Here is a 10,597-nt window from a genome sequence, read left to right on the forward strand (position 1 = left end):
CAAACATCTAACTTTACATTCACATAAAAACTGACTAATATTAAAACCTCTGTGTAAAGAATTGTCTGAAATTTACATAAAAGAAACACTTTTAGTGAAATTCGACTTAAATTTTGGTTTGTCGCGCAAAACTTTTGAAACTATCGACTCCATAAAACTTAAAATGTAGTGCATGAGTCATATGAACAAATTTTGTGAAATTTTTATAGTTATTGTTGGCATTTCTCACTGGCAAAAACTACAGTCCCCATCCAGTCTCTTTATATGGAAAAGAGCAGCGTGAACACACTGCAGAATATCTAATTTTACATTCCACACAAAATTTGACATCAACAATTACCAACATTAAAACCTTTGTGTGAAGAACTGTCTGAAATTTTAAAGGAAAGATTTTATGTGAAAACAGACAATTTTGATTTGTTCGTTGTGCAAAACTATTGTATGACTTCATAAAACTAAAAATGTAGTGCATGAGTCATATGAACAACTTTTTTGATATTTTTAAGGTTATTGTTAGCATTTTTGAATCGCAAAAAGTCCAGTCCCCATCCACTTTCATTATATGGAAGAGATGAGCGTGAACACTCTGCAAAACACCTAATTTTATATTCCACATAAAATTTTACATAAAAAATGACTAAAATCAAAACCTTTGTGTGAAGAACTGTCAGAAATTTGACTTACTTTTTGGTGAAATTCGACAAGTTTTGCAAAATCACGCAATGAGTCGTATAAAAAAAACTTTCATTAACTTTTTTACAACTTCATAAAATTTAAAATGTAGTGCTTGAGTCATATGAATAACTTTTGTGATATTTTATCGGTTATTGTAAGCATTTCTGAATTGCAGAAAGTCTACTCCCCATCCACTTTCATTGTATGAAAAAAAGAGCAGCGGGAACATCAAATTTTGCATTCCACATCAAATTTGGCATGAAAAAAATCAACCTACATTTCAGTTTGTTTATCGCGCAAAACTATTGTCATATGAATAACTTTTGTGACATTTTTACCATTTCTGAATCGCGAAAAATCCAGTCCCCATCCACTTTCATTATATGGAAGAGAGCAGCGTGAACATTCTGCAAAACATCTAATTTTACTCGGCACACAAAATTTTAAAAATGAGTAAAAAACAATTTACATTTCAGCTCGTTGTGCAAAACTTTTGTACTACTTAATAAAACTTAAAATGTCTGCATGAGCCATATGAACAACTTTTGTGACATTTTTATGGTTACTGTTGGCCCTTCTATCTGGCAAAAACCCCAGTCCCCATCCACTTTCATTATAAGGAAAAGAGCAGCATGAACATTCTGCGAAATGTCTCATTTTAAGCTCTACAGAAGAAGTAAGTAATACAGGTTTGGAACAACATCAGGGATGTTTTATCACCTTTCAGCGAACAATTTCTTGAAATATTCACAAAGCTACCCTGCAACGTAAAGAACCTGATTGAAATGATCCTAAAGTCTAATACTAGCTTAACAAAACTTCCCAGTACAATCTGATCTGCCCGTTCCAAAGCACATCTATCATCCCTTTTTAACGCTCATCCATGAATTCATCTAAACACTACATACAATTCATCTGATTTCTTGAAAATTGACAGGTTGTGTTTTAATAAAAAAAAAAACTCAGAACGACCACATTAGAAGTTACTGTATGTGGACTGAAAAGATAATTACAAACAAAAAGTGTTTTAGTGTGTGTCTTGCATCTGCTACTTTAATTTTGCTCCTGGTCTTGAGTTACCAGCACTCATTTCATCAAAATATTGCCCCATAATTCACCTGCTCACTGCGCCAGTGAAGACTCTACATGTCCGTGACTAAGACAAAGACGATACGATAATTTCCCTTTAGGAGTATTTCTCTGATTGATTTCAAACCAGGTGCACAAACAGTAGCAGGGGTGAGTTTAAACGATCGAGTCCAAATGGTCTCCGTATCAGGAAGTAAGGTGGCTGAATAAGAGCCGCTTGCTGATGCAAAAAGTCTTTTAAGACGTGTGAATGGAATGTGTGTTTTTCAGTGGATGCAGTCCTTAGTGTGTTTGTTAGGAGAGGACAGACAGCGTGACGCTTCCCCGCTGCTTCTTCAGGATGGCCACGGCCTGCTCGTGTGTGACGCCCTCCAGACTCTCTCCGTTGACCGATAACAGCTGGTCGCCGCGCTTCAGACGCCCGTCCACTGCCGCTGCCCCCTGGAGGTATAAGAAAGACTAAATGTGACTAATTGATCATTATTACTTTCCATAATACATATCATTAAATGTATTATATATAAAGGATATTTAAATTATGTATTTTTCATACTTTCAAATGAATTTTCTTTGAACAATGACATTCACGGACCGCTGATATTGTTGGAGTTGTCATTAGAAGAATCATATCACAATAACAAAACACATGCTGTTTCTAGGTGAATATGAAGTGTCTGACATGAGTCTTATCTCTGGTTATGTTCCTGTGAAACAGAGCTCTGTGCTGCCACTTGGTGGCCGGAGCTCGAATAGAGCTGCAAACGTAATGAAGGAATATACTGTACATGGCTGTTTTACACATCCATCTTTTCATATTGTATAGATGTCATATGCAGGCTTCAGAACATATTTAAACAAAACTATGTACATTTTTATTTTAATTTTAGTTTAAGATTTAGTAAAAAAAGAAAAGAAAAGAGAAATAAAAAGATGGATAAATAAGGAAAAAAAGAGTAATAAAAGAAAGTGAGAAAATATCATAAGAAATATAAATCTAAGTAAAATATATAAATTTAATGAAATAAAAATAAAAGAGGGACTTTGATAAAAAAAGGAAAGGGTGAAAAAGAAAGAAGAGACTATTAAAAGAAAGACCAAGAAAAAGAGAAAGAAAAGAAAAAAAGGAAGGACAGAAGAAAAATAAAATAAATAAATAAAAAGAATAGAAAAAAGCAAGGACAAAAGAAAAAAGAGTGTTAAAAGAGAATGAGAAAGAAAAAGAAAGCAAAAAAAGGAAGGAAGGAAGGAAGGAAGGAAGGAAGGAAGAAAAAGCAAGGACAGAAAAAAGAAAAAGAAACAATGACAGAAGAAAGTAAGAGAAAGAAAGAAAAGAAAAACAGAAGACAGAAAAAATAAAGTCCAGAAAGAAAGGACAGAAGAAAAAAAGAAAAAGAAAGAACGGAAGGAAGAAAACAAAATAAAGAGAAATAAAGAAAAGATAGAAAGGAAGGACAGAAGAGGTAATAGAAAGAAAGAAACAGAAAAAAGAGTTAATAGAGAATGAGAAAAAAAGAAAGAAAAAGTATAGAAAGGAAGGACAGAAGAAAAAGAAAACGAAAAAAAGAACAGAAAAGAAGGACAGAAGAAAGCGAAAGAAAGACATAACAGAAAGAAAGGACAGAAGAGATAAAAGAGAATGAGAAAAAAGAAAGAAAGAAAGAAAGAAAAATATAGAAAGAATGAGAGAAAGAAGAACAGAAGAAATGAAGGAAGAAAAAAAAGAAAGTATAAAAAAGAAGAACACAAGAGATGAATAGAAAGAAAGAAAAGGATAAAAAAGTGTGTTAAAAGACAATGAGAAAAAAGAAGGAACGAAAGAGAAAGAAAAGAAAGAAATAACAGAATGGATTGACAGAAGAGATAAAAAGGAATGAGAAAAAAGAAAGAAAAATACAGAAAGAATAAGAGAAAGAAAGATATAGAAAGAATGAGAGAAAGAAAGAAAAATACAGAAAGAATAAGAGAAAGAAAGAAAGATATAGAAAGAATGAGAGAAAGAAGGAAACATACAGAAAGAATAAGAGAAAGAAAGAAAGAAAAATATAGAAAGAATAAAAGAAAGAAAGAAATATATAGAAAGAACTCATTCTTTCTCTTTCTTTCTTTCTTTCTTTTATTCTTTCTAGAAAGAAAGGAAAGAATGAAGGGAGGAAGAAAGTAAAAAAGAAAGGATAGAAAAGAAGAACAGAAGAGAAGAATAGAAAGAAACAAAAAGATAAAAAAGTGTGTTAAAAGACAATGAGAAAAAAGGAGGAAAGAAAGAAAGAAAGAGAAAATAAAAAATAACAAAGGAAGGACAGAAGAGATAAAGGGGAATAAGAAACAAAGAAAGAAAAATATAGAAAGAAAGAAAGAAAGAAAGAAAGAAAGAATGAAAGGAAGGAAGAAAGGAAGGATAGAAAAGAGGGACTGAAGAGATAAATAGAAAGAAAGAAAAGAAAAACAGAAGACAGAAAAAATAAAGTCCAGAAAGAAAGAACAGAAGAAAAAAAGAAAAAGAAAGAACGGAAGGAAGAAAACAAAATAAAGAGAAATAAAGAAAAGATAGAAAGGAAGGACAGAAGAGGTAATAGAAAGAAAGAAACAGAAAAAAGAGTTAATAGAGAATGAGAAAAAAAGAAAGAAAAAGTATAGAAAGGAAGGACAGAAGAAAAAGAAAACGAAAAAAAGAACAGAAAAGAAGGACAGAAGAAAGCGAAAGAAAGACATAACAGAAAGAAAGGACAGAAGAGAAAAGAGAATGAGAAAAAAGAAAGAAAGAAAGAAAAATATAGAAAGAATGAGAGAAAGAAGAACAGAAGAAATGAAGGAAGAAAAAAAAGAAAGTATAAAAAAGAAGAACACAAGAGATGAATAGAAAGAAAGAAAAGGATAAAAAAGTGTGTTAAAAGACTGAGAAAAAAGAAGGAACGAAAGAGAAAGAAAAGAAAGAAATAACAGAATGGATTGACAGAAGAGATAAAAAGGAATGAGAAAAAAGAAAGAAAAATACAGAAAGAATAAGAGAAAGAAAGAAAGATATAGAAAGAATGAGAGAAAGAAAGAAAAATACAGAAAGAATAAGAGAAAGAAAGAAAGATATAGAAAGAATGAGAGAAAGAAGGAAACATACAGAAAGAATAAGAGAATTTTTGAATTTGAAATGCTCTTTATTACAAAATCACATAAACAAGAACTCAAAAGAAAATCATCACCTCAACAAAAAAAAGAAACTACAGGAAATGTGAAAAAACTAATTCACTTTCAATCACAGAACATAATGCTCCTTTAAAACACCATTTTTGTTCAAAAGACAGAAGATCATCCATAGCTTTGTAAAATTTAAAATCGATCAACACTCTAGATTTTACAAAAGCTGAAAACAAGACAGTAACATTTTGCCCAGGTTTCTGTTCAATCTTATTTTTCCTGCTACAATAAATAGCCAACTTAGCTTGACCCAGAATAAAATTCAGTAATTGGCAAGCAACACGTCTTTTTTGAGCATACTTAATGCCCAAAATATAAGAATAAGAGAAAGAAAGAAAGAAAAATATAGAAAGAATAAAAGAAAGAAAGAAAGAAAGAAATATATAGAAAGAACTCATTCTTTCTCTTTCTTTCTTTCTTTCTTTCTTTCTTTTATTCTTTCTAGAAAGAAAGGAAAGAATGAAGGGAGGAAGAAAGTAAAAAAGAAAGGATAGAAAAGAAGAACAGAAGAGAAGAATAGAAAGAAACAAAAAGATAAAAAAGTGTGTTAAAAGACAATGAGAAAAAAGGAGGAAAGAAAGAAAGAAAGAGAAAATAAAAAATAACAAAGGAAGGACAGAAGAGATGAAAGAGAATAAGAAACAAAGAAAGAAAAATATAGAAAGAAAGAAAGAAAGAAAGAATGAAAGGAAGGAAGAAAGGAAGGATAGAAAAGAGGGACTGAAGAGATAAATAGAAAGAAAGAAAACGATAAAAAAGTGTTAAAAGAAAATGAGGAAGAAAGAAAGAAAGAAAGGAAGGAAGGAAGGAAGGAAGGAAGGAAGGAAAAAGACCGGAAGGAAAAGGAAGAAAAAAAGAAAGAAGGAAAAAAAGAAGAAGCTAAAAGAACAAGAAAGAAGAAAGAAGAAAAAGAAAAGACGACTAGTGACTGTCTGTGTAGTTTATTTAACTGCCTATAAATGAGTGATAAATGCTTGAGTCATTTATGAAACAAGTCATTTATTAATCTCTAATTTATTGAGTGTAATCAGAAGATAACAGAGAAAGCTGGATTCAAAGTTGCATTGCCCAACGAGTAACACGTCTCAATTTATCCGAGCGTTTAGGCCACAGTTCTGATATGAATGTCTAATTTCATGGCCGATGTGAGTTTCATTTAATCTGCAAATGATCCTGGATGAATTACCTTGCCGAAGACTGTTTTGACGTAGATAGGAAGATCTCCATGTGGACTCCCAAAACCACCCACAATGCTGAAACCCAGCCCCTCTGAGCCCTTCTCCAGAGTGATGGTCTTTGGCTTGGGTGTCCTGTCAATATCACACACAGAACAAAATCACATATGATCATCTGATACTACTGCAACGGAATGTTTAAAGTCAAACAGGAAGTGGGAGTCTTGATGTCACTCACTCTGGTTCCACCGGCCGGACCTCTGGATTGGTGCTGGGGGTGGAGCTACTGGACAGACTCTCCACCTGACTGGCTATGGCACTGATGTTGGTGTCAGCAACCACCTGTCAATCACAGACGGACTCTGTCAAACATTTAAAGTAAATAAATGTTTTCTTGCATTCAGACATGTGTGTTTTCACAGAAGACTGTTGGCCTGTAGATAACAGGAAACCGGTCTCTTATGTTGTGTGCGTGTGTTTGGCACCAAAACGCATCCTAACAATCCTTTAATGTTCTTCTTGCCGACTGCCGGCGTATGTTCAATCGGCCGCTGTTCATCAAACCTCTGTCTCCTTCAGCAGAATCAAAAATGCCTTTTTCTGTCATGTTTCATTTAAATTCTCTCCTTCTATTAAACTCTGGGCTGGCTATGAGGGCAGTGGCATATTCATTTGCATATTTAATTAACAGCAAGGCAATTAAAAGTAAAATACACAACAATAAACAAAAGCTAATTAACGAACGAGTCAACAACAACAACAAAGAAACACTCCCAAGTCATCACACCCGTTATCTTGACTACACCTACTGAGAGAAAGAAAAAAGAAAGACTGATAAATAAAGAAAAAAGAGTGATAAAAGAAAGTGAGAAAGAAACAAAAATAAATAAATAGAGGGACACTAATAAAAAAGAAAGAGAGTGATAGGAGTGTGAGAAGGAAAGAGAGACCAATAAAGAAGAATAGAGTGATGAAAGAAAGTGAGAAAGAAACAAAAATAAATAAAACGGGGACACTAATAAAAAAGAAAACAAAGAAAGGCTGAAAAAGAAAGAGTGATAGAAGTACGAGAAAAAAGAGAGGCCAATAAAGAATATAAAGAATAGTGTGATAAAAGAAAGAGGAAAAAGAAAAAAAGAAATATAGATAGAAAGAGACTGATAAATAAAGAAAAAAGAGTGATAATAGAAAGAAACAAACAAATAAATAAACAGACAAAGAACAAACAAAAGACAGAAAGAAAGAAAGAAAAGGAAGGAAAGAAAAGATAGAAAGAGAAAGTAAGAATGAACAAAGTACGAAATAAAGAAATAAGGAAGGAAGGAAGGAAGGAAGGAATGAATGAGAAAAAGAAAGAAAGAAAGGGTTACGTCGATTACAATCCATAAAACAATGAAATATGGTTTCCCTCTCCAAACAAAAAGGACATTTGTCACTTACAGTGGGGTTTATAGTGGATACAAATGCATTCACGGCTATAGCTCCATGTAAAATTCGCCATTCTAGGTCACCACGTTGTTTTGTTAATGGTGGTTTGTAAATTGCTCTCCAGACAGGTTTAGTTTCATTGTTAATTCCTAACTTTTCTCTCCATACTGTATCTGTTTTCAACCTTAAATTGTGTTGATGAATAACTTTTACAATACATTTATACAGAGTTTTTCCTTCCACTGTACAAAAATCAATATATTCATTCATTTTAGTACATAACAGAGGGCAAGTGAAAACATCCCCATCAATAGTGGGAAGAATTTCAATATCTGGAAAAAGATCTTTATCATCAGGAACTAAAGTCCCCGCACCAAACTCCTCTAAAAGAGTCTTCTCTTCATCAGTTAAATCCATATTTAATTTATCAAGATACTTCTTAGCAAAATGTACTGATTGAACCCCTAAAAGGGTAGCAATTTGTTCAGGACTTTTCAAATCATATCCTGATTCATTAATAATATATTTTAACTTAAAGATCCTTTTACTCCATAAAAAAATCAGTTAATCCAGGAAAATCAGGTCCAGAAACATCAAACCGAGCTCCAAAAATAAGTGGCTCTTCCAACAACCAATGAAGAGAAATTGCCGGTTCCATCCACCAATTTTTAAAAAGACCCCACACTTTAAACAAACCTTGATAGAAAGCAGGAATTCCAATAAAATTCAATCTTTTATACACAAAGAGAAGAAATAACGAAAAAAAGAAAAAAGGAAGAAAGGAAGGAAGGAAAAGAGAAAGAAAGAATTAATGAAGGAAGAAAGAAGAGAAAGAAGGAAGAAAAAGAAATACAAAAGAAAAAATAATGAAAAAGAAAGAAAGAAAAAAGTAAGAATGAAAGAAAAAGGGAAAGGAGGAAGGAAGGAAGGAAGGAAGAAGAAAAGAGAAGAGAGAAAGAATTGATGAAAGAAGAAAGAGAAAGAAAAAATAAAGAAAAAGAAAAATACACAAAGAGAAAGAAATAACGAAAGAAGTAAAAAGGAAGGAAGGAAAAGAAAGAGAATTAATGAAAGAAGAAAGAAGCGAAAGAAAGGAGGAAGACAAATAAAGAGAAAGAAAGAAAGTAAAAGAAAGAAATAGAGATGGAAAGAAAGTAAAAAGAAAGTAAGAAGGAAATAACAAAAAAGAAAAAAGGAATAAAGAAAAAAGAAAGAAAGAAAGAAAGAAAGAAAGAAAAAATAAAGGAAGGAAGGAAAGGAAAGGAAAGAAAGAAAGAAGGAAAAGAAAAAAGACGACAGAATAAAGACAAATAAAGGAGGGGAAAGAATAATGAAAGAAAAAGAAAGAAAGAATTAATGAAAGAATGAAAGCAAGAAGAAAGCAAGAAGGAAGGTCAAGAAAAAAGAAAGAAAGAAATAATGAAAAAAGAAACAACTAAATAAAGAAATAGACAGAAAGAAAGAGAAAGAAACTAAGAATTAAAGAAATAAAAAATAAAAATGAAAGAATAAATGAAAGAAAGAACAAAGAAAGGAAAAGAAGAAAGAAAGAAAGAAAGAAAGAAAGAAAGAAAAAGAATGAAAGAAAAAGAAAGGAAGAAAAAGAATGCACAAATGAAAAAAAGAAAGCAAGACAGAAAGAAAGCAAGACAGAAAGCAAGCAAGGGCAGTTGCTAGGATGTAATTTTTGCCAATAAATGACTGATAAAACCAACTTACTAAACAAGACTTTTATTTAATGCCCAGGTTATTGAGTTCTAAGGAGTTTCAACATTGTTATGCCACTACTAAAGTGTTGCTATGCAGTTGCTAGGTGGCTTAGACTGTTTTTTTAGAACACTACATTCCATGCAATGGAATTTCTGAGTGTTCCAAACAGTATTTACTACACTGCTTTGCCACTGCTAAGGCGTTGCCATGTTGGTGGTAGGGAGGTTCTGATTATTGATATTTAGTAATTTTATATTATAATAAAATATATAATAATAATATTAGAAAATTATAATAATAAAATAAAAAATAAATAAAATGTAAAAAAAAAACATAAAAATGAGCAATAGTAGTAATATTTGCATTGGCTAAACAAATATAAATATAAAGAAATATATATATATATATATATATGTAGTACTCTCTTAAATTGCAAATGAAAGAGACAGAGACAAGAGTTAGTGGTTGCCCAAGCGGTCCTCTTTGTTGTCTCTAATACACATTGTACTGATACTTTGTTACACGGTAATAATACATAAAAATACTTAAATCACAGTAAATAAATAAATAAATAACCTCCTTATACACATCTGGACATACTCATAACAAATTGGTAAGTATTTCAGGTAAGTATAGTACATTAACAACTCAGTTAAATGATACATGTTTGAAATTTCCTCTTACACAAGTATCTTTGAATTACACAATTACAAAAATAATCAACTGTAACAAATTATTTAAACATTAAAGCATGTGAATTAAAGTTTAGTATCAATTTTAATAAATTTAACTAACCTTAAATTGCAAATGAAAGAGACAGAGACAAGAGTTAGTGGTTGCCCAAGCGGTCCTCTTTGTTGTCTAAAGATGCGCCGCAGTTGTCACGGTAACGGTAACTCTCTCAACTGTCACCAGTATTTATAAAATGCAGCTGAACCTCAGTGCAAACTTATACTAAACATACAATAAAGTAACTTGAATTGAACACGTATGTACATGTAAAAAGAAACAGACATAGCATGGATACAAAATAAATATATACAAACAATAGAATATTTTTATGGCCCAAACTATGCAGGGTTCACACTCTCTCCAACCAAATAAGATGTCGTCCCGACATCAGTATTCTCAAAGTCATAAACTTCGATATATTTCACTTCACACTCATGTAAAAGTACCAGGTCACATGTGATGTTTTCAATACATTTTCCCTTTCTTTTTTTTACATTCATACATTTAATAATCACATATCATGTTCCTGTTTCACAGACAGTCCTTGTAGGCTGATAATCAACTTTCTGAATTCAAGTTCAATGAGCTAGTGCCCTAAA

General features: G+C 31.8%; 1 long non-coding RNA gene across 1 annotated transcript; it reads right to left on the reverse strand.

Annotated features, from left to right (window-relative positions):
* Positions 1 to 449: 449 nt before the first annotated feature.
* On the reverse strand, positions 450 to 6,473 carry LOC141339083 (uncharacterized). The gene is made up of 3 exons (XR_012355891.1): positions 6,367 to 6,473; positions 6,140 to 6,263; positions 450 to 2,205 (listed from the first exon to the last, which is right to left on the reverse strand). It is a non-coding gene; the product is annotated as an uncharacterized lncRNA (long non-coding RNA).
* Between the last annotated feature and the right edge of the window lie 4,124 nt (positions 6,474 to 10,597).

This window comes from Garra rufa, chromosome 7 (assembly GCF_049309525.1).
Source record: "Garra rufa chromosome 7, GarRuf1.0, whole genome shotgun sequence".
NCBI lineage: Eukaryota > Metazoa > Chordata > Actinopteri > Cypriniformes > Cyprinidae > Garra > Garra rufa.